Source organism: Neoarius graeffei, chromosome 19 (genome assembly GCF_027579695.1).
Source record: "Neoarius graeffei isolate fNeoGra1 chromosome 19, fNeoGra1.pri, whole genome shotgun sequence".
Classification (NCBI taxonomy): domain Eukaryota; kingdom Metazoa; phylum Chordata; class Actinopteri; order Siluriformes; family Ariidae; genus Neoarius; species Neoarius graeffei.
In genome coordinates, this window is record NC_083587.1 from 8165150 (window position 1) to 8188859 (window position 23710).

General features: G+C 44.3%; 2 pseudogenes; both read left to right on the plus strand.

The window, feature by feature from the left end:
- Positions 1-13835: 13835 nt before the first annotated feature.
- LOC132868132 (5S ribosomal RNA) lies at positions 13836-13954 on the plus strand (annotated as a pseudogene).
- Positions 13955-14047: 93 nt separating this feature from the next.
- Positions 14048-14166, plus strand: LOC132868125 (5S ribosomal RNA; annotated as a pseudogene).
- The last annotated feature ends 9544 nt before the right edge of the window (positions 14167-23710 follow it).

Sequence of the window (23710 nt, forward strand, 5' to 3'; positions counted from 1 at the left end):
ACTGTAAGGAATATCATGAAATTAAATGTAGTGTTCATGCAGATTTAGCACTTACATTTCTGGATGAAGATCGGTGGAAACGGAAACAAAGTCCAGCTACTCTTAAAAGGTGTTGTTTTAATAGTTCCTGCTTTTGAATATTCACTCAGTACCAAGCCCAGTTATCATGTATTTTTAAATCAATCATGGAAATTATTTAATTAACCAAATGTTCTTAGTGTAGTTTAAGATGTCCTTGTGGAATATTTACACAAATTATGTGTAACACTAATTTACACATTATGTTAATGTCAGCTGTTTTACCCATAGTTATGTGTAGTTTTAAAATTAACACAACCTGTGTATCTGTTTACAACATTCAGAAGAAGAAACCTTGATTTGTCACATGCACAGTGAGATTCATCCTCTGCATTTAACCCATCTGAAGCAGTGAATGCACACGCACACCCAGAGCAGCAGCCAGCCATACTACAGCACCCAGGGGTTAAAGGAGATACGCAGAACCTTTATTTTTAAATTAATTTCTGAGTGGATAGTATCTCCATCCTTGACTCTTATATGCTGCATAAATTGGACTATATATATATATATATATATATATATATATATATATATATGAACTGCCCTACTGAGCCAGCCAGCCCTGGATGGGTGATGTCACAGCAAGAACTGGTTTTAAGGCTGAGGCTTTTGACAGTTATAGACCAAAGTCATCTAAATAAAAATTTATGTGAAAGTAAGAAATACCGTTACTGACTTGCTCAACTAAGACTGATTTGACTTCATTGATTGTGAGTTGACTCTCATTAAAACAGGATAGGTGTTATAACTGATGCAACATACATGTACATACATGCATTTTCACTGATAAAATGTAAAAGGCTAATTAAATAATCAGATGAACTGAGACATTCTGAAGCAAATTAAATAATCTTATACCGGTAACTTAAATACACAATACAAGTTACATGTATTAATCTAAATGCAGGTAAACAACGAGTGTTGTTGTTTTTGTTGTTTTGTATCCAAATGAGAGTTGCATCTTACCCTTCTGTGTTATCACTTCTTGAAGGCTGACCTTGTGGATGATTGTTTTGAAACAATCTGACTTTGCACAGTGGTATAAAGTGGCAGGCCTTGGAGAATCTGTCCACTATGACCAAAATGACAGTGTTACCTTGAGACACAGGGAGACCCGTGATGAAGTCGACCGCCACGTGGGACCAGGGACGCCGGGGAATAGGCAGAGGATGCAGGAGACCCTGGGGACACTGTCGCGGGTTCTTGGTTCTGGTGCAGACCTCACAGGACAGGACGAATGACCTCACTTCCTTCTCCATGTTAGGCCACCAGACTTTGCTCATGTTGTTAAAGAGCTCGCATCATACAAAATAAATAAACACACATAAATATTAACATAGAGTATATAACATGCAATTTTAACAAACAAACAAAGGTTTAGGAAAAATGTAAACACCTGTAACTGAATTCATGACACCTTTTCTCATTATCTGTCCAAAGATCTGTACTCTTAATTCAGATTTATTCCCTTTGCAGACTTTTTAATTCAAATCAATGTCTTTAAGTGTCAGATAGAAACACACATCCTGGCTGATCGCTTCATCAGGGGGAAATGGGGGAACTGTCCTTAAACTGCTCACATACACAAAATACATTATGATTTAATGCTGTTCCAAAACAAAAATCAATAAAGGTTCCACTAAAAGTTACTATGTGCACTGCATGGCTGCAGTAGCACTCACAAGTGCAGTAGCACTTTACTTTCTGTAAAGTTTTCTATCTAATTGTTTAAGCTGTAGTACAGTGGTAAAGCTGCACAGGATGCTCTCTGTTGTTCCCATGAATGTCCTGAGGGTACAGTCTCTCTTGGAAATTAAGATATTGCAGGGTCCTCTGAGCTCCCGGGTGGGCGGTGAGAGGGGAAGAGTGACCCCACTGGAGAACCTTGGCCTGGGCTTGACGAGGGACATAAAGAAGGCCCGGTGGCCCCGTCCCAGGATCAGGGTCCCGGTGTTGAGCTTGTCGAATGGTCTCCTCAAAACCCCAGCAGACAGGAGCCACAATCCGGGATACAGGGATAATAGGCCCAACTTCACTCTCCCTGTTGTTGGGCGAGAACAGCCTGGAGAGCGCGTCCGGTCTGGTGTTCTTAAGGCCAATTTATGCTGACAACCCAGTCCTCGCAGATAGCGTCGCAGACAGTGTCTGCGTAGCCCCCCCACCTTCGCAGATGCTCTGCGCGCACCTCCCAAAAATTGTGACCACCACAGAAGCCTCGCAGATAGCGCCGCAGACAAGAGGGCTCTGATTGGTCCACTCTACATCCGCTGTACACGCACTTCCGCTTCCCTACTTTCCCGGTTTGTTTTGTTTTCACGACCAGCATTTTTAAAAACACGAGCAAAGATGGAGCAGCATGAAGAGCGGTTGATTGAGGAAGTACGTACATCTATACAACTCCAGTTCTAGTCATTATAAAAAAAAAGTTCTAGTCATTATAAGTAACCGGAGGATAAACACTCGACTAACCACCAACTACTCCTAGCGACTTCACGCCCCCTTGCGTTGTGCCGGTGAATAACATCGCGCACGCCTATTACTCCCCGCTCAACAATAAATTACAACTGTCTGCGAAAAGCTATCTGTGAAAGCCTTGTCGCAAGAGCATGCAGAGGCCTTTAGAGCCCGGGCAGTATGATAGGGTGAAGTTGAAACGGCTGAAAAACAAAGCCCACCTAGCCTGTCGTGGGTTCAGCCTCTTGGCTTGCTGGAGGTACTCCAGGTTCTTATGGTCCGTCCACACCAGGAATGGATGTTGCGCTCCCTCCAGCGTTCCTGGGGGGGGGGGACTTAGTATTTACTGTTTTTTGGATCTTCTGAGCGTTGGTATTTTTGCCTTTTCTTTTCTGTTTCTTTGGCTTTTGTTTTGACTTTGAACTTTTGGATATTTTTTATTTTTCCCTTCATCTTCTGAGCATTTTGGATTATTTCTTTTTGGACTGTATATGTTGTAAATAAACTTTTTGATACTTTTCTACTTCTGCCTCATGCCTCTGCATTTGAGTCATCCCCCTGGTGGCCTAGTGGAGGTTTGCTGGATTATCACACCAGTGAACCAGGTTCAAAACCCTAACGATATGAGTGTTTAGTCTAGTTCATATCTAGAGTGTTTATATTGTCTGTGTGTAGTTCTTATCTAGTGTTTACTGTTTATATAGTTTGAGTGTTTAGTCTATGTCTTGTTTTATCTAGTGTTTATACTGTTTATTTATACTGTTTATATTGTTTGTCTGAGTGTTTAGTCTATGTCTAGTTCCTATCTAGAGTGTTTATACTGTTTATATTGTTGTTTGTTTTTGTTCAATTATTCTATTTTCATTTATTGCATTGCCTGTTTGCACCGTGGGTCAGAGAGGACTGAAATTTCATCTGTGCTGTATGTCGAGCATGTATAGCATATTTGACAATAAAGTTGACTTGACTTGTGAAAAGCATTTATCAAGTGAAATCTTGAAATGAAACTACAACATTAGCTCTTGGCAAGATTCACAGGTCTCCTGAGAAATAACCAATGGTAGTAGAGGCAACGTGAAGCTGGTGTAAGCTGTGCCAAAGACTGTACCTAAAAAGTGTCTTGGATACTCTCTTATTTGGAAGTTAGTGTTTTAAAGCAGATTGGAAAGTATTTGACAACTGGCATTTTTTTCTAATTGGGTTAGTGTGCACTGAACTTCAAACATTTATAGAAACTTCCACTGTGTGATGGTGAAATGTAAAAATGTTTTCATGGTTTTCTTGAGGGGATCATGGTATTTAATCAGTTTAAAAAACACACAGGCTGGTGGTGAAAACTGAAGAGAATGTTTATTACAGATTCACTATACAGAATTGTCTTTGCACATCTTTATGTATTTCTCACAAAAGGAAAGAAAAAAGATGAAATTCCTGAATTGTTTGTTTGTTTCTGAGTTTGCAGTAGCATCACTTGTGTAAATGGATCTGGTGTAAAAGATGTTTGGAGTGAGGATTTCCTGCTGTACAAAACAGATACTTTTTGTTATAAAAAGAAAGGTTTCTGATTCATTTGACGAGATGTGCAGATATGTCTCACTGCCTCTTCATTTCTTTGGACACAGGAAGGACATATCCTGTCAGTCAGCTCAGCTACAGCACAGAGGAGAGAGATGGTGAGAAGGAAGATCACAGGCCTGATCAATGTGAGCAAGATGATGGTGATGGGTGTGAGGTGATTTTAAGGACCCCCTCCCCTTCAGGAAACCAGACCCCCTTATTGAACCAATCCTCTTTTAGGAACCGGACCCTGTCCCCCCCTTCCCCTTCAGGGAACCAAACCCCGTCTCCTTTATGGACCCCAACAAGGACTCCATCCCCCTTAGGGAACCTGTCCCCTTTTGGGACCCTGTCCCCTTTATTGAACCAGTCCCCTTTTAGGAACCGGACCCTGTCCCCATTGAGGAACTGGACCCCAACAAGGATCCCATCCCTGTTACAGAACCTGTCCACTTTTGGGACCCTGTCCCCCTTATTGAACCAGTCTCCTTTTAAGAACTGGACCCCATCTCTGTTTTTGTTAAAAGTATCAGTGTTTAACAGTAGGATGTGTATTTATGACATGTTTTAGGAGAATGAATATTATAAATTCATAGTAATCAAACTTATACATGGTAATGGTAGCATATAATGTATTTAAGTAAATGTGTATATATTACATTTTTAATATTAAGGTTAAGATAAGTAAGTTTTTAAAATATGTTTGATTAAGGAATAACACAACAGACAATAAGACAAAATCATTCTTTAAAATTGGCACACACACCCCCACTGTCTCGTGTGTGTGTGTTATTCCACTTGTACCACAGCAATTTGCTAGGGGTAAGTTTTTAATTTACTTATGACACATCATACGTTTTAGTGATTTATCATTGGATTTCTGACAGTGTAACAGAAATTGGGATTGTAACTGAAACTCATCTCATTATCTCTAGCCACTTTATCCTGTTCTACAGGGTTGCAGGCAAGCTGGAGCCTATCCCAGCTGACTACGGGCGAAAGGCGGGGTACACCCTGGAGAAGTTGCCAGGTCATCACAGGGCCGACACATAGACACAGACAACCATTCACACTCACATTCACACCTACAGTCAATTTAGAGTCACCAGTTAACCTAACCTAACCTAACCTGCATGTCTTTGGACTGTGTGGGAAACCGGAGCACCCGGAGGAAGCCCATGCGGACATGGGGAGAACATGCAAACTCCACACAGAAAGGCCCTCACTGGCCACAGGGCTCGAACCCAGACCTTCTTGCTGTGAGGCGACAGCGATAACCACTACACCACCGTGCCGCCCTGTAACTGAAACTCCTTCCCAAAATGTTAAATTATTGTCTGCTAACAAAAAAACACCACATCAACAGTTATTAGAATTACTTGTTGAACAAACATCCGTTGATATAATCTCAGATTATATCCACTGTACAAGTTCCTGTCTATGAACTGTTACTATAGAAACAATAATATCTTCGAGCGAGTGCATTAATATTAACCGTCGTTAGACCTGGAACTACCCGTGCTGTGAGGCTAAAATAATAAAAAAATTATCCAATCCGATTCAAGCATTAACTGTAGTATAAAATGTATATTATCATAAATATGTAGGTTATGATTAGATTTTTTTTGGCTTGTAAATAATACAACCCCGATTCCAAAAAAGTTGGGACAAAGCACAAATTGTAAATAAAAACAGAATGCAATGATGTGGAAGTTTCAAAATTCCATATTTTATTCAGAATAGAACATAGATGACATATCAAATGTTTAAACTGAGAAAATGTATCATTTAAAGAGAAAAATTAGGTGATTTTAAATTTCATGACAACAACACATCTCAAAAAAGTTGGGACAAGGCCATGTTTACCACTGTGAGACATCCCCTTTTCTCTTTACAACAGTCTGTAAACGTCTGGGGACTGAGGAGACAAGTTGCTCAAGTTTAGGGATAGGAATGTTAACCCATTCTTGTCTAATGTAGGATTCTAGTTGTTCAACTGTCTTAGGTCTTTTTTGTCGTATCTTCCATTTTATGATGCGCCAAATGTTTTCTATGGGTGAAAGATCTGGACTGCAGGCTGGCCAGTTCAGTACCCGGACCCTTCTTCTACGCAGCCATGATGCTGTAATTGATGCAGTATGTGGTTTGGCATTGTCATGTTGGAAAATGCAAGGTCTTCCCTGAAAGAGACGTCATCTGGATGGGAGCATATGTTGCTCTAGAACCTGGATATACCTTTCAGCATTGATGGTGTCTTTCCAGATGTGTAAGCTGCCCATGCCACACGCACTAATGCAACCCCATACCGTCAGAGATGCAGGCTTCTGAACTGAGCGCTGATAACAACTTGGGTCGTCCTTCTCCTCTTTAGTCTGAATGACACGGCGTCCCTGATTTCCATAAAGAACTTCAAATTTTGATTCGTCTGACCACAGAACAGTTTTCCACTTTGCCACAGTCCATTTTAAATGAGCCTTGGCCCAGAGAAGACATCTGCGCTTCTGGATCATGTGTAGATACGGCTTCTTCTTTGAACTATAGAGTTTTAGCTGGCAACGGCAGATGGCACGGTGAATTGTGTTCACAGATAATATTCTCTGGAAATATTCCTAAGCCCATATTGTGATTTCCAATACAGAAGCATGCCTGTATGTGATGCAGTGCCGTCTAAGGGCCCGAAGATCACGGGCACCCAGTATGCTTTTCCGGCCTTGACCCTTACGCACAGAGATTCTTCCAGATTCTCTGAATCTTTTGATGATATTATGCACTGTAGATGATGATATGTTCAAACTCTTTGCAATTTTACACTGTCGAACTCCTTTCTGATATTGCTCCACTATTTGTCGGCGCAGAATTAGGGGGATTGGTGATCCTCTTCCCATCTTTACTTCTGAGAGCCGCTGCCACTCCAAGATGCTCTTTTTATACCCAGTCATGTTAATGACCTATTGCCAATTGACCTAATGAGTTGCAATTTGGTCCTCCAGCTGTTCCTTTTTTGTACCTTTAACTTTTTCCAGCCTCTTATTGCCCCTGTCCCAACTTTTTTGAGATGTGTTGCTGTCATGAAATTTCAAATGAGCCAATATTTGGCATGAAATTTCAAAATGTCTCACTTTCGACATTCGATATATTGTCTATGTTCTGTTGTGAATACAACATCAGTTTTTGAGATTTGTAAATTTTTGCATTCCATTTTTATTTACAATTTGTACTTTGTCCCAACTTTTCTGGAATCGGGGTTGTAAAATTAGCTTTTTGTTCAACACTCAAGTGTGTCAATTTGAACTTCCCTGAGCTGTCTCATCTCATTATCTGTAGCCGCTTTATCCTTCTACAGGGTCGCAGGCAAGCTGGAGCCTATCCCAGCTGACTATGGGCGAAAGGCAGGGTACACCCTGGACAAGTCGCCAGGTCATCACAGGGCTGACATAGACACAGACAACCATTCACACTCACATTCACACCTACGGTCAATTTAGAGTCACCAGTTAACCTAACCTGCATGTCTTTGGACTGTGGGGGAAACCGGAGCACCCGGAGGAAACCCAAGTGGACACAGGGAGAACATGCAAACTCCGCACAGAAAGGCCCTCGCCGGCCCCGGGGCTCGAACCCAGGACCTTCTTGCTGTGAGGCGACAGCACTAACCACTACACCACTGTGCCGCCCCTTCCCTGAGCTGTTTAGTTCCAATTATTACAAATTTCATCTTACCATCATTCAGTTTCAAATGACAAAGTCCCACTGCTCTGTATTACCATGGGCATTAGGCGGAAAAATGACAGTCCTAACTTTTGGTTTTGCCAGGGGCCAGTGCGACTTGGAGGCCCGCGATAGAGGGTTTTAATCCGATCCTGGGTTGGGTGGGCTTAAGAGTGGGTGCCCCCACCTGGCTGGTGACCAAAGTTTCTTATTTTAAAGTCTGGCTGGAGGTGAGGAGCGGAGCTCGTGGCGAATAATGTCCTGAGGCACGGTCCAAGCAGGCCTTGGCCATGCTGGTTCATAGGGGTTGGTGCAGAGGGAAGTGCAGGTGAAATTTGGCTTGGCTGGGACGTCCCTTGGGGGAGTTATTGATTTTTTTAAATCCTCCCAGGGCCGTGGGTCTGATGAAAATGCACAGCAAGGAGTAGAGCTCGCTCTGGGAGCAAATAGCATCCCAAGGAGCGGGGATACCGAAGTGGGAGACTGCCTAGGAATACCAGGTACTGTAAATATTTTATTTTGCCCTTCTTGCAGATATCTGTTTGAATTTCCCATCAGGGCAGCGCAAGTGTTAGGGTTTTGCTGGGATTCAAACCTGGTTCGTTGGTGTGATAATCCAGCAAACCCCCACTAGGCCACCAGGGGGATGACTCAAATGCAGAGGCATGAGGCGGAAGTAGAAAAAGTATCAAAAAGGTTTATTTACAATATGTACAAAAAATATCCAAAAAGTACAAATACAAAAACGCTCAGAAGATATAAGGGAAAAAATAAAAAATCCAAAAGTACAAAACAAAAGCCAAAAAAACCAGAAAAGAATAGGCAAAAATACCAAAGCTCAGAAGATCCAAAAAACACAGTAACTACTAGGTCCAAAAGAAAAGCAAAATGCAAAATAAAGAACACAGTACAGAGGAAACTGGAGATAAACATAAACATAACAGCACAAAGACTCCGTGACAAGAGGACTGAACTCAGGGGGTATAAATGCACAAACTAAATTGAACACAGGTGAAGATAATCAGGACTAAACAGGCAATTAACACAAACACAAAACACAGGAACAGTGGCGGCCTCTAGAGGCCAAAATAAACATGACATGAAAAGGAAATAACAGTGGCCTCTAGAGGCCAAAACAGTCCTAGTCCTAACAGGACCCCCCCCCCCCCCCTCTAGGAGTGTCTCCTGACGTTCCCAGGGTGATCCGGATGGGCCGAATGGAAGTCCCAACACAGTTCTTTATCTAGGACATCCCAAGCAGGAACCCAGCAGCGCTCCTCAGGACCATAGCCCTCCCAGTCCACCAGATATTGCAACCTGCCATGGACCCAGCGGGAGTCAAGCAGGCGATGCACAGTGAACACAGTCTGACCCTGGAAGATGCGGGGGGTGGGGGGTTCGTAGGGGCAGGGGCATACGTAGACGTCAGTACGGGCCGCAACAGGGAAACATGGAAAGTGGGGTTGATCCTCAGAGTCCGGGGCAACTGAATCCGGTAGGAGACAGGGTTGACCCTGCGCACCACCCGCAGCGGAAGGTCCTTAGTGGACAGCCAAACCCGCTGCCCAGGGCAGAAAGCGTGTGCAGGTCTTCTATGGCGGTTGGCCTGAGTCTGGTTGGTTCTGGAGGTCTGTATGAGGGTCTTCCTGACCTTGGTCCAGGTCTTGCGACACCGTCTCACATATTGGTTGACCGAGGGCACCCCCGCATCCTCCTCCTGGTCCGGGAACAGAGATGGCTGGAACCTGAATTGGCACTGGAATGGCGACAGCTTGGTGGCCGATGACTGCAGGGTGTTGTGGGTGTACTCTGCCCATGGCAGCCAGGTGCTCCACGATGTCGGGTTATCCATAGCCAGGCCTCGCAGGGTGGTTTCCAGGTCCTGGTTGAGCCTCTCCGTCTGACCATTGGACTGTGGGTGAAACCCAGAGGAGAGGCTGGCAGTGGCTCCGATGACCTTGCAGAACCCGTGCCACACTCGGGAGGAGAACTGGGGCCCTCAGTCTGAGATGATGTCCTGTGGAAGACCAAAGACTCGGAAGACATGATTAAACATAAGTTTCACTGTTTCAAGAGCAGAGGGGAGTTTGCACAGTGGTATGAAGCAGCAGGCCTTGGAGAATCTGTCAACTATGACCAAAATGACCATGTTACCTTGTGACTCAGGGAGACCCGTGATGAAGTCGACTGCCACGTGGGACCAGGGACGCCGGGGAATGGTCAGAGGATGCAGGAGACCCTCGGGACGCTGTCGTGGGTTCTTGGTTCTGGTGCAAACCTCACAGGACAGGACAAATGACCTTACTTCCTTCTCCATGTTAGGCCACCAGAAGCGTCTTTTCAGGAAGTCCAGGGTCCTCCGAGCTCCCAGGTGGGTGGTGAGAGGGGAAGAGTGACCCCACTGGAGAACCTTGGCCCGGGCTTGATGTGGGACGTACAAGAGGCCTGGTGGCCCCGTCCCAGGACCGGGGTCCTGGCGTTGAGCTCGTCAGACAGCCTCCTCAATACCCCAGCAGACAGGGGCCACAATCCGGGACACAGGGATAATAGGCCCGACTTCATTCTCCCTGTTAGTGGCAGAGAACAGCCTGGACAGTGCGTCAGGTTTGGTGTTCTTGGAGCCGGGGCGGTACGAGAGGCTGAAGTCAAACCGACTGAAAAACAGGGCCCACCTAGCCTGTCGAGGGTTCAGTCTCTTGGCTTGCTGGAGGTACTCCAGGTTATTGTGGTCAGTCCAAACCAGGAATGGATGTTGCGCTCCCTCCAGCCAGTGCCTCCACTCCTCAAGGGCCAGTTTGACCGCTAGCAGTTCTCGATCCCCCACATCGTACCGGGACTCCGCAGGACTCAGGCGGTGGGAGAAGTAAGCGCAGGGGTGCAGCTTTCCTTCCAAACGTTGAGAGAGCACCGCGCCGACACCACTGTCCGAGGCATCCACCTCCACGATGAATGGTTGGGAGGTGTCCGGGAGGACCAGAATGGGTGCCATGCAGAAGCGGTCCTTGAGGTCTTTGAACGCCTTTTCCACCTGAGGAGACCAGACATAAGATCCACCTGTCCCTTTGGTAAGGTCTGACATGGGTGCTGCTACAGAACTGAAGTTCCTGATGAACTTGCAGTAGAAGTTAGCGAATCCTAAGAACCACTGAACCTCCTTAACGGACTTGGGAGTAGGCCAGTCCCAGATGGCCAGGGTCTTGGCAGGGTCCATTTGGAGTTGGCCTGTCCGTACAATAAATCCCAGAAAGGAGACCTCGGGAACATGAAATTTGCATTTCTGGGCCTTGGCGAACAGATTGTTCTGTAGCAGCCTCTGGAGAACCTGGCGGACATGGTCGCGGTGCTCCTGCACGGTCTTGGAAAAGATAAGGATGTCGTTGAGGTAGACAAAAACGTACAGGTTAATCATGTCCCTTAAGACGTCGTTGATTAGGGCCTGAAAAACAGCTGGTGCGTTGGTGAGTCCGAAGGGCATCACCTGGTATTCATAGTGCCCAGACGGGGTGTTAAAGGCAGTCTTCCGCTCGTCTCCCTGTCGGATACGGATGAGGTGGTATGCATTCCGTAGGTCCAACTTGGTGAAGATGGTGGCGCCTTGGAGCAGGTCGAAAGCAGTGGACATCAGCGGAAGGGGATATCGGTTGCGCACAGTGATCTTGTTCAGGCCCCTGTAGTCAATACATGGTTGGAGCCCCCCATCCTTCTTGCCAACAAAGAAGAAGCCGGCACCAGCAGGTGAGGTGGAGGGTCGAATGAACCCAGAGACCAGGGCGTCTTTGAGGTATTCCTCCATGGCCTTGCGTTCTGGCTGAGAGAGGGAAAACAGTCTGCCACGAGGAGGGGTAGTCCCAGGGAGCAAGTCGATGGCACAGTCGTAGGCCCGGTGCGGAGGAAGAACGGCGGCCCTGCTCTTGCTGAATACCTCCTTGAGATCCCAGTACTCTGTGGGAACTTGAGATAACTCGGTGAGATCAGGGGGCTTGGCAGGAGACACAGCAGAGCTAGAGAGCAGACAAGAGGCATGGCATGCAGGGCCCCATTCCACAACCTGGCTTGTTACCCAGTCTATGCAAGGGTTGTGGCAAGTAAGCCAAGGAAGGCCTAGAATAACTGGGAACTCAGGTGAAGGAATCAGGTGCAGGGATATTTCTTCCTTGTGACCTTGAGACTGGAGGAAGACTGGAGAAGTAACTTGGGTGACTCTTCCATCACCTAACGCTTGGCCATCGAGGGCAGACACAGACAGTGGGACTTCAAGAGGTGCAGTCGGAATATTGATGCTTTGGGCGAAGTGAATATCCATAAAGTTCCCAGCCACCCCTGAGTCTAACAAAGCTTGACAAGAGTGGACAGACTCACCCCAGGAGATGGAGACCAGGATGTAGATTCCTTGGCCAGGGAGTCCGGGAGAGAGGGTAGGCCCCGTCACAACCCTCCCTCGGCTGGACGGGGCGGTCCTTTTCCCAAGAGTTCAGGACATGATGCTCAGAAGTGACCAGGCTTGCCACAGTAGATGCAGCACTTGTCCCTCCTTCTGCGTTCCCTCTCAGATGCGGAGAGGCGAGTACGACCCACTTGCATGGGTTCTGGACAGTCACTGAAGGAGGTAGACGGTCTCCAGATAGAGGTAGGGAGGCTGGGGGGGCTCAAGGCTTGGTGGCGTTCTCTCATCCTGTTGTCCAGATGAATAGCATGTGAGATGAGGGTTTCGAGGTCACTTGGGCATCCAATAGAGGCCAGACTGTCCTTGATGGGGTCAGACAGACCATGGTGGAAGGCTGACACCAGGGCAGTCTCGTTCCATCCACTTACTGCTGCGAGCGTCCGGAACGAGATGGCATAATCTGCGATGCTTCCTCCTTGCCGGATGGACATGAGCTTTCGGGCTGCTTCAGTACTGATGTCCGCCTGATCGAAGACCCGAAGCATCTCTTCAGAAAACAGCTGGAAATCAAGGCACTCAGGTCCCTGTCTTTGCCAGATAGCAGTAGCCCAGGCTCGCGCCTTACCAGCTAATAAGGTGATCACAAAGGCAATCTTGTGGCGATCCGTAGTGTAGGTGGTAGGCTGAAGCTCAAAGGTGAGTTAACACTGGGTAAGGAACTCTCGGCACTCACTGTGCTTGCCGTCGTACCTCTGTGGTGCAGGAAGGCTGGGTTCGCGAGGTGAAGAAGGCAGCATGGCAGGAGCAGGAGCTGGATCAGGAGATGCAGGCAGAGATGTCAGCTGTGCCAGGGTTTTCCCAATTTGCTGAAGCAGTTCCTCGTGGCGAGCAAGGGCCTCACGTTGGCTGGTGAGCGTACGTCCATGGTCGCTCCGAAGCGTGTCAAAGCTGCCGTAATTCCCTGAAGGTTGGCCGGGTAGACAGTTGAAGCAGCCTCTGCTGAGTCGGTCATGACGGAGTCTTTCTGTTAGGGTTTTGCCGGGATTCGAACCCGGTTCGTTGGTGTGATAATCCAGCAAACCCCCACTAGGCCACCAGGGGGATGACTCAAATACAGAGGCGTGAGGCGGAAGTACAAAAAGTATCAAAAAAGTTTATTTACAATATGTACAAAAAATATCCAAAAAGTACAAATACAAAAACGCTCAGAAGATATAAGGGAAAAAATAAAAAATCCAAAAGTACAAAACAAAAGCCAAAAAAAACAGAAAAGAAAAGGCAAAAATATCAAAGCTCAGAAGATCCAAAAAACACAGTAACTACTAGGTCCAAAAGAAAAGCAAAATGCAAAATAAAGAACACGGTACAGAGGAAACTGGAGATAAACATAACAGCATAAAGACTCTGTGACAAGAGGACTGAAATCAGGGGGTATAAATGCACAAACTAAATTGAACACAGGTGAAGATAATCAGGACTAAACAGGCAATTAACACAAACACAAAACACAGGAACAGTGGCGGCCTCTAGAGGCCAAAATAAACATGACACGAAAAGGAAATAACAGCGGCCTCTAGAGGCCAAAACAGTCCTAGTCCTAACAGCAAGTCAAAGCAACTATTGAAAAAAGCCACATTTCCAACTAACTGCTGCTTATGGCCAAACCACTCTGACAACGCCTGATCCTGCCTGATCTCAGAAGCTAAACAGAGTTGAGCCTGGTTAGTACTTGAGTGGGAGACTGCCTAGGAAAACCATGTACTGTGAGCATTTTATTTTGCCTTGTTGCAGATATCTGTTTGAATTTCCCCTCAGCGTGGCACAAGGCAAGGCAAAAAAAAGCCATATTTCCAACTAACTGCTGCTTACAGCCAAACCACTCTGACAATGCCTGATCCCCTCTGATGTCAGTAGCTTAACAGAGTTGGGCCTGGTTAGTACTTGAGTGGGAGACTGCCTCGGAATACCAGGTACTGTAAGCATTTTATTTTGCCTTCTTGCAGATATCTGTTTGAATTTCCCCTCAGGGCAGGGTGGGGCAAGGCAAGAAAAAAGCCATATTTCCAACTAACTGCTGCTTACAGCCAAGCCAATCTGACAACACCTGATCCTGTCTGATCTCAGGCCAAGTTTACATTAGACCGTATCTGTCTCGTTTTCTTTGCGGATGCACTGTCCGTTTACATTAAAACGCCTGGAAACGCCGGGAAACGGGAATCCGTCAGGGTCCACGTATTCAATCCAGATTGTGTCTGGTCCGGTGCTGTGTAAACATTGAGAATATGCGGATAAGCGGATTCACTGGGCTGAGCTCTAGCTGGCATCGTCATTGGACAACGTCACTGTGACATCCACCTTCCTGATTCGCTGGCGTTGGTCATGTGACACAACTGCTGAAAAACGGCGCGGACTTCCGCCTTGTATCACGTTTCATTAAAGAGTATAAAACTATGAAAATACTGCAAATACTGATGCAAATACTGCCCATTGTGTAGTTATGATTGTCTTTAGGCTTGCCATCCTTCCACTTGCAAGTGGTAAGTGACGCGCATGCCCGACATGCACTGAGATCACACACACAGCGGCTCAGTCCCAAATCACTGCTTGTGCGCTCCACTCGCGCGCTCTGTGAGCTGCGCAGGGCCGGAGTGCGCACCCTCCAGAGGGCACTCGCTGTTCAGGGCGGAGTGATTTGGAGCGCAGGATGCCTGTGGAGCCGAGCGTATCCGTGTATTGGCGTTGCTGTGTGCACGCAAACCGTGTATTGGCGTTGCTGTGTGCACACTAATCATTTTAAAAACGTTAATCTGATGATCCGCTGATATGGTCTAATGTAAACCCCACCTCAGAAGCTAAACAGAGTTGGGCCTGGTTAGTACTTGAGTGGGAGACTGCTTAGGAATACCAGTTACTGTATGCATTTTATTTTGTCACACTGTTGACATCATAATAAAAGAAAACTGCTACCAACCTTTTCAAGCTCTTGAGGTAATTCTGCTGACTTTGTTTTTTTTAATTTTGCATCAGAGAGGTGATGTAGGTACTGTCAGAGCTTCTCTCTGTCATTGACAAACTGCAGGGATGGTGTCTCAGGGTTGACATAGTAGAGGTACCGAGAAACATTTTCAGCCTGAAAATGAAATAAACAATTTTAAATTACCTTCTAATCATGACCGTTGCTTCTTGTTTCATCTTTTATGAAGTGTAACGATGGTCCTCATCTCTTGTTTGTAATGGACATAGTTGAGATCTAATTCTAGGTGTTTGGCAAAGTCCTTCAGCAGTGGATGGTCCAGAGAATGCTTCTTATAAAGGCCCATCTCACGCATGTTGTGCTTGGTCTTGTTGGAATAATTCACATCTCGGTCACTGCAATGTGGGATAAAACTTTTGTTATAATAGTGCATAGTTATGATTTAATGTGAGCCACACTGAAAAACACACATCATCAGATAAGTTGTGAAACTGAGACTCTCACCACTGAAACACCTCGCCACTGCTGGTAGATGCCAAGTCCCCATCAAACTCTCCAGACGGCTCACCCTGGGGTCCAGTTACAGTTTCAGGTTGCTGATGCCTGGTGGCTGGTTCGGCATTGGGCAGAGAGGGTGGGATTCTAGTCACAACCAAGTGATGACGCTCCAGCTCCTCAATCCATCTTTCAATAAGGAAAACAAAACATTTGAAAATGGTTAATGAACTAAAGTGTGTGAAATCAAACTAGTAAAAGGTGATTGTTTTCATACTCAAAACTATTTTTTATGCTTTCATCACAAACACACACACACACAGCAGCAGCACAGAGCTATCAACCAGAACAAAAGGAGAGCTATTAACCAAAACAAAAGCATTCTGTCCATTGGGGGAATGGGGAAATGTCAGCATTTTCCAAATTAGGTCCATTATCCTTACAGCCCCATTATCACCGCCCTCAGTCAGATGTAAATAGGTTGTTGATTATTCAATGTAAGGAATGGCATATATGGAATAACCCTAGATTAAACAAAAAGTAATGTGGAAGCCACCAACCTTTGGATAGGATTGCCATCAGCCATTATTTGAGTAAGGACCACATAGTCAAAAGTCCTGCCATGCTTCAGGAGATGGAAAACATAATTCTTGGCCTTTTCAACCACCGTTTCAATGGCAGCTTCGGGGCTGTTTTTCATGCACGATCTGCGCACATGACAAGATAGTGTTTCTTGGGTCCTAAAACAGACTGGGCAAAGCAAATGGTGCCTGCGTACAAGTTTCCTAGAAAAAGAAAAGAAAGGCATTAAGTAAATGTAGTTAATATAGAAATAATAATAGGTTAATTCACAATAGGTTGAATAAAAAAAAGGTGCATGAAAGGTACAAACAAGAAAAACACAATTATTCAAAAGCTAAGCATATACTCTGAACATCACAAAAGCAAAACTAGCTGCACCTATTTACAATACAATATCCAAGCAACTATTAATGTACCTTACTTTGAATCCATATCTCAGCAATGAGTGAAGCTCTGGACAAATTGAAGACAAAGAAGGTCAAACTCTGAGCACAAGACTCAAAGGCAAGTAGCAATTAAAATTGCTTTAGTGGTAAAGGAATAAAGCTTTTTAGTAGTAGCAGTAATGGAAATATCTTCTGCAGAATCTCCAGCAAAAGGCTCAAAGGCACGTAGCAATGACAATGAAATCTAGCAGAGTATTCAGCAGTCTTCAGCAGAACTTCAGGGTAGATTGGCCTAGATTCTGCCTCTGGTATTTATACTTACAGAAATGCAAATGAGGGTGGGGCTATGTAGAGGTTAGACCCTCCCATCAACCTGTGGTTTTCAACCAGGTTTGTTGAAAAACAATGTTTCAAACCATACATGAAAACATACACTGGTCTCCACAAATGGCAAAACACGCTGTCTCACTTCATGCATTTAAAATGACAACAATATGTATAGATATATCATTAGACCCTTAAAACCAAGAACTCAAAAATTCGGGGATGGTTTTGCACTATTGCTGACCTTCCCCACATATGAGAAAACTTAAAGCCACAAAACAGCATTTTATTCATAGAAGACATAAGAAAAGCCTCACCAGAAATCTTCAGACACCTGCTGAACAAAAGCCTGCTCTTCTTTTATTCAGAGAAGCCTTACCTAGAAAACCAAACAAGAAGACACAGGAGGAATTAAAAATAAAGATGGTCAATAATGTTAACTCAAGTTCAAATGATGACAACATTGTGAAAAAGGTTGATCTTACACACACAAAAGGGTGAAATAAAGCTTATTATAGCTTAAATAATTTATAAAACCCAGCTCAGAGAACTCTATGTTTACCCCCATAGCTCAGGCTTGGATAAAATGATTTACTGTATCCATAAACCATATTAAAGGGTACCTTAAGGCCTACCTCAGAGAACATTCTTGTTCATATAGCCCTTCAGAGATCTGAAATTAAGACAGCTTTAATAATGGCTATATTCTGCTGGGTTGTAAGACCTTAAGACATGCTGTATGTCTGACCTCCTTTACAGATCTTAAACTGCCTTGAACCCAACATATTAAAGACCAGAATAAAACTTAGACTATGCCCTTTCCAACAATATCAGATCTTAAATGACTTGGTGTATGAGTGGACACCAACTCATACTGCTGAGTACTGAGACAATATGTGTAGGCTTATTTATGGCATTTATGAAACCCAGCTCAGAGAACTCTTTGTTTACCCCCATAGCTCAGGATTGGATAAAATGATTTACTGTATTTTTAGACTTTGATGATGATATTATTATTGTTATAATGATAATAATAATAATAATAAAATTCAGTCTAACATATCTATCGCCTCTTTTCTACATTTCAGGATCTCTCTCTCTCTCTCTCTCTAGCCTGCTTTTCTATCTGTCTCTATCTCTCTGTTAAGAAAGACAGGCAAGTTTTTGTTTTGACAGCTAAGGCCTACAACCCCTCCCCCAGAGTTGAACAAAGAGAGCCATTAACAGAAGAGCTGGTCCGTGGGGGGTTGGGTTGCTTTGGGCACAGCTTTGGCCTAAAGGCCTCTGCATGCTCTTGCGACAAGGCTTTCGCAGATAGCTTTTCGCAGACAGTTGTAATTTATCGTTGAGCGGGGAGTAATAGGCGTGCGTGATGTTATTCACCGACACAACGCAAGGGGGCGTGAAGTCGCGAAATCGCTAGGAGTAGTTGGTGGGTGTGGTTAGTGGAGTGTTTATCCTCCGGTTACTTATAATGACTAGAACTGGAGTTGTATAGATGTACGTGTTTCCTCGATCAACCGCTCTTCGTGCTGCTCCATCTTCGCTCGTGTTTTTAAAAATGGCGGTCGTGAAAACAAAACAAACCGGGAAAGTAGGGAAGTGGAAGTGCGTGTACAGCGGATGTAGAGTGGACCAATCAGAGCCCTCTTGTCTGCGACGCTGTCTGCGAGGCTTCTGCGGTGGTCACAATTTTTGGGAGGTGCACGCAGAGCGTCTGCAAAGGTGGGGGGCTACGCAGACGCTATCTGTGACACCGTCTGCGAGGACTGGGTTGTCAGCATAAATTGGCCTTAAGCTGTGACTGTGTGTCCTTGCAGGCCTTGGCAGGGGCAGAGAGGGATTGAGGCAGGCAGACAGAAATTCAAACAGAAATCTGCAAGAAGGCAAAATAAAATGCATACAGCACCTGGGATTCCTAGGCAGTCTCTCACTCAAGTCCTAACCAGGCCCAATTCCATTTAGCTTCTGAGATCAGACAGCATCAAGTGTTGTCAGAGTGGTTTGGCCATAAGCAACACATAGTTGGAAATGTGGCATTTTTCAAGGCTTGGCTTGCCTTGCCTTGCACTGCCCAGAGGGGAAATTCAAACAGATATCTGCAAGAAGGCAAAATAAAATGCATACAGCACCTGGGATTCCTAGGCAGTCTCTCACTCAAGTCCTAACCAGGCCCAATTCCATTTAGCTTCTGAGATCAGACAGCATCAAGTGTTGTCAGAGTGGTTTGGCCATAAGCAACACATAGTTGGAAATGTGGCATTTTTCAAGGCTTGGCTTGCCTTGCCTTGCACTGCCCAGAGGGGAAATTCAAACAGATATCTACAAGAAGGCAAAATAAAAAGCTTATAGTACCTGGTATTCCTAGGCAGTCTCCCACTCAAGTACTAACCAGGCCCAACTCTGTTTAGCTTCTGAGATCAATTAGACAGATTTTTAAACAGATTAGTAAGTAGAGTCTGCTTCTTTCAGCTGCTCCCATGAGCCGCATATTTGATTTGGCATAGCTTCCCACCCCCAAACACCGGATACAATGTACTCAGGCTTGGGAATAGCACTAATATGCACTGGCTTGTGCAACCCCAGTGGCTGGTTATTTTTACCTCATCTGCATGTCTTTGAACTGTGAAAGGAAACTGGAGCACCCAGAGGAATTCCACACAGATAACATGTAAACTCCACACAGAAAGGCCCCCGTTAGCCATGAAGTTCGAACCTGGAACCATTTTACTGTGTGGTAACAGTGCGAACTACTACACCACCACACCACTCTCAAAGCTGCTCAGAATGTAGTGATTCATTTTTGATAGCAACAGCTCTGACAGTATTTCCAGCTGCAAGCCCAAAAGTATTGGAACAGCATGGCCAATTCTGTTGTGTGTTTTTTTTTTTTTTTTTTTGCCATACACTGAAGACATTTGCGTTTGAGGTCAAAAGTGGGTGGCACGGTGGCGTGGTGGTTAGCACTATCACGTCGCAGCAAGAAGGTTTGAGCCCATTGGCGGAGGGGGGCCATTCAGTGTGGAGTTTGCATGTTCTCCCCATGCCTGTGTGGGTTTCCTCTGGGTGCTCTGGGTACTTGGAAGGCTGTTCCATAACTGTGGGGCTTTGTAAGAAAAGGCTCTGCCCCCTGATGTAACCTTCACTATATGAGGTACCAGCAGATAGCCTGCACCTTTTGATCTAAGTAGGCGTGGCGGGTCATAGAGGACCAGAAGTTGACTCAGGTACTGTGGCGCGAGACTATTCAGTGCTTTAAAGGTCAATAGTAGCATTTTATAATCAATATGAAATTTGATTGAGCCAATGCAGTGTGGATAAGACAGGGCTGATGTGGTCATATTTTCTAGTTCGAGTAAGGACTCTTGCTGCTGCATTTTGAACTAACTGGAGCTTGTGTATGCACTTATTGGAACATCCAGACAGTAAGACATTACAGTAATCCAACCTGGAGGTAACAAAAGCATGAACTAGTTTTTTCCACGTCATGTAGTGACATTAAATTTCTTATCTTAGCAATATTTCTGAGATGAAAGAAAGCTATCCAGGTAATGTTATCAATATGATTTTCAAATGAAAGACTGGGGTCAATAATCACCCTGAGGTCTTTTACTGCTGTATGTGAAGAAACAGAAAGGCCATCCAGAGTTACTGTGGAATCAGAAAACTTACTTCTAGCTGCATGTGGTCCGAGTACAAGTACTTCAGTCTTGTCAGGGTTAAGCAGAAGGAAATTAATCAGCATCCAGTGCCTAATGTCCTTAACACATTCTTCAATTCTATTAAGCTGGTGTCTCTCATCAGGTTTAGCAGAATTCTGAATCACATCGTGTACGAGTCAGGCTGTCGGTTTTTTCACAACTGCGCATGCATATCATGCATCTCGCTGAATATCGCAGTAATCACGTTATCAAATTCAATCGATGTGGCCACATTATCACCCATTTAAACACGTTTTTGTTGTTTACATCTACATCTGCCAAAGTTATGTTGTGATGTGGAATTTTCTGAAAGGTGTACAGAAACCGCCAGAGACGGGGACAAAGCGACCTCGGTCTGAAGAGGAGAAAAGGGCATACGAGATAACGCATACAAGAAGGAGGAACGACAAAGGACTTATAAGCAAATGTGGGAGCAGGGTAGGCCTTGGCTGTGATACAATTTTTATTGAATAATTTACTTTTTCAAGTTGATTCCTAGTCAATATGAAGCTCCTAATGCTTTCTCTCTCATAAATGGTTAAATACAGAAAGCATGTTGGACATATTTTGGGTGCTATAGTCATGATAGTAAGTATATTTGTTTTCAATACTCATACACCAAGTTGCCAAGTTTTCCAATATATTATTATTTGTTGATATTATGGTGCTCTGTATTGTTCTCATTTATGTATTTAACAACAGTATCAAAATACTCGGGTCTTGAAATAAATGCACATTAGTCATGAACAATGGTAACTACTCTCTTTTGTGTTATTTTTGACAGAAGTAAAATTTACACATGAACAAATTTTGGCGAGTTGATTTTCTGTTTGGCTAGTTACTTTGGAAGGTAACTAGTCCGGCTGGCTGGTGAAAAAATATATGAAAATCTAGGCCTGTGAAATAATATATTTCAACTGAAGGCTACTTTTGAGCAAGCTTATGTAACCCATATGATTTTTAGATGCCCCTAACCCATTCTGGTGTACTGAGAGTTTGCTGATAGCCCCTAGAGCGTGTGCGAGAGTGTTTCCTCAAATAATAATAAGAACTGCCGCTTTAAAACCAGACTTGAAATCGAGAAACTGGATAGACACGATTACCTTTGATACCGAGAGAGAGAGAGAGAGACTGACATCTAATCTATGCTTATCTATAATCAAGACCCTGAGATTGTTGGAGATCTTGATTAAGAGCAGATATCCGGACTGTTTTTTTTTTGGACACCTGGAAACCCTGTGTCACTGTCGTCTTCATCTGTGGATACCTTGGAGTCCCCCACCTGTGGCCCCCATCTCTCTTGTGTTACCATTCCCCCTTGCATGCCTCCTCACATCTCCTGTGGCTGATCTCCCTTAGCTACTTGCCACCATCCCTTGCCCTGTGACTGTGTCAAGATCAAATTTGAACACAATACGCAGACTTGGATCGGAAATTGGACTGAGCCACACATTTAACATCCCCACTCTATTCTTCTTATTTTAATTTCATTTTTTTGGGTGCAATCAGTTTTCTTTAGGCTTATTTTGATTTAGTTTTTTTTTGTTTGTTTTTGAGATCTCAATTGGGTTTTATTTAATATTTTGTTTGTTTCATTCATTTCTTTAATTTGTTATTTAGAACCCTAGTGCCGGCACTAATAGTGTATTGGTATTGATACAGGTTTTTTTTTTTTTTTTTTTACATCTAGTAACAATTTAACAGTGTTTTGGGTACACTTGTATCACATAGAAAACCCTAGGAAACAAAAGTAGCTTACCATTCACAACTTAATAATTTAACTGAGTTAAATAGATTTTTAGTAGGAATTAAATAAGTCTTTAAATAGTTATTGATAAATAGAGTGGCTATTTATTCTCAACATTGAGACCTTTACTAACCTAGTTAAAACACAAATAGATTCTTTGTATTGACATGTTATTTATTCTTCATATTGACACCTTTACTAACTGCACTTAGAATACTGGTTACATGATTGATAATTTGCACAGAGTAAATTACTTATATTCTCTTTAACTTATTGTCTAAATAAATATTTGTTTTTTTTTTTATCCTTATACCAGTGAGTGTTGTGTGTTGTTTGGGGTGAGTAATTGATTGTGGTCTAGCCTAACCTAAACCAGTCTCCTCTAGAACCTAGAACTTAGAATTAGACTGTTCCTGCACAAGCACAGGCCCTTCCCTTATCATGCAGGTTACAGAAAGTTTGGGGAGCCAGCCAGGAGATTGGTTAAATGGTTTTAAGACCATGTACCACACCCCTTTGACCACACCTCACTGTAAAAATATTTCTAGTGAACTAGGCTACTTGAAAATAGTGCTCACCTTAGTCAAACATTTATCTTTGCAACTGTTATAAAGTACTTGGACAATGCTGCTTGATAGTAGCAGGTGTCGATCAAATATGCACTGATGAAAAATCTTGCTAATTATAGCTTTCTTGAATAAAATGGCAAGATTTCAAAATGGGGCAGCACGGTGGTGTAGTGGTTAGCGCTGTCGCCTCACAGCAAGAAGGTCTGGGTTCGAGCCCCGTGGCCGGCGAGGGCCTTTCTGTGCGGAGTTTGCATGTTCTCCCCATGTCCATGTGGATTTCCTCCGGGTGCTCTGGTTTCCCCCACAGTCCAAAGACATGCAGGTTAGGTTAACTGGTGACTCTAAATTGACTGTAGGTGTGAATGTGAGTGTGAATGGTTGTCTGTGTCTATGTGTCAGCCCTGTGATGACCTGGCGACTTGTCCAGGGTGTACCCCGCCTTTCACCTGTAGTCAGCTGGGATGGGCTCCAGCTTGCCTGCGACCCTGTAAAACAGGATAAAGCGGCTAGAGATAATGAGATGAGATGAGATTTCAAAATGCATTAGAGTTCCTGATGAGCCCAATCAACCTAATGGCAGGGTATTAATAGTTTATGCTTCAGAAAACTCAATAACTATGATCAACCCAGATACCCTTGGCCATATACCCAGTCCCAATGAGCCAACCACTTTATGGCATGTTAGAACAGTTAGAGACATATGCCAAGAAGATGTGGGCAAAGAGCTTGCCTGACAGTACCTAGAAGA